This window comes from Otolemur garnettii, unplaced genomic scaffold, assembly GCF_000181295.1.
Source record: "Otolemur garnettii isolate 467f Iridium unplaced genomic scaffold, OtoGar3 scaffold00100, whole genome shotgun sequence".
Lineage (NCBI taxonomy): Eukaryota > Metazoa > Chordata > Mammalia > Primates > Galagidae > Otolemur > Otolemur garnettii.
The window spans coordinates 4,753,217-4,754,491 of record NW_003852495.1 but is presented as its reverse complement, the minus strand read 5'-3'; positions in this window follow the sequence as shown (position 1 = coordinate 4,754,491).

The following is a 1,275-nucleotide window of genomic DNA, read 5'->3' as shown; positions in this document are numbered from 1 at the left end:
AAAAAAAAAAAAGGCCTGGTAAATGACTGCCCTGGGCTCAAGCCCACCTCAGTGCCCACCAGCAAGGCTGAAGGAGGATGAGGAGCTGGAGGCCCATGTGGTGTCAGCAAAAACAGTGAACCAGCTGTGCCCTGCAGGTGCCAAAACAGGTTTGTGTAGCAAGTAAATTCAGGCAGGTAAGGCTGAGTTCCTGGATAGTCACGTGTGTACCCAGTGGCAAAGCAGGTGTGTGTGGTCTCGGAAGGTCACCTACACAGCAGTCGTGAAGGAGTGTGCACTGGGTGTGGGATGAAGGGGTCACAAGTGAGGGTCAGGCACAGACAGGTGAGTGTGCGATGGGCTCACAAACACAACATCACTGCTGGGCACGTCCAGGCAAAGCTCCAGGTGTTATCAGGCAGCAGTGGCCCAGCCCTGGGGGGACCAAGGGACCAACTTCTTTAGGGAGCCTCTTCCTTGCAGGACAGGAAAGCGCCCAGCTGTGACACCCAGGTCTGGGTTTGCAGCCCAGCAAAGCCATCAGGCCCAGGGCAGGTGGCAGGAAAGGAGCTGCCCTACTGCCCCAGCCATATTTCCTTTGGGTTCTCCATGATCTGAGGCATCCTGGGGTCTCTGTCACCAGGGACTTGGTGAGGGCCTGTGGCCTGAGACCAATGAGCCTCCCCTCCCCACACCCAGCTGCTCTGAGCAGCCCCCCACTCACCACAGCATGCATACACATACTTCTCTCCCAGCCAGGTCCCCGCCACAGCCTCTTGGGGTGCATATCCCCCATAGCAGGAGGAGCAAGCCCTCCATAGCTGTGCTAGGTGGCAGGACACAGGCAACCTGGGCGTGAGAGCACACGTAGTGAAGTCAGTCTGGCTGCTTTACACCTCCTGTCTTCCATCCTTGTTATTTTGCAAATTCAGCTTTAACCTAAAAGTGTGTATCTTGAGTAGTTTAGTGCAATTTATTTAAAAGATTAACTTACGACTTAGAAAGGTTGTTTTGGGTCATGAGTCACTCTGCTTTGTTTATTATGGGTCATGAATTATGCTGATTGTTGTTTAAGATAAGGGTTAATCATTGTTGTTTAGGCTCTGTGCCAGCCACATACACCTGAGGTGGCGGGTTCGAATCCAGCCCAGGCCGCCAAAAACAACGACGGCTGCAACCAAACAATAGCTAGGCACTGTGGCGGGTGCCTGTGGTCCCAGCTACTTGGGAGGCTGAGGCAGGAGACTCGCTTGAGCCCAGGAGTTGGAGGTTGCTGTGAGCTGTGATGCCACAGCA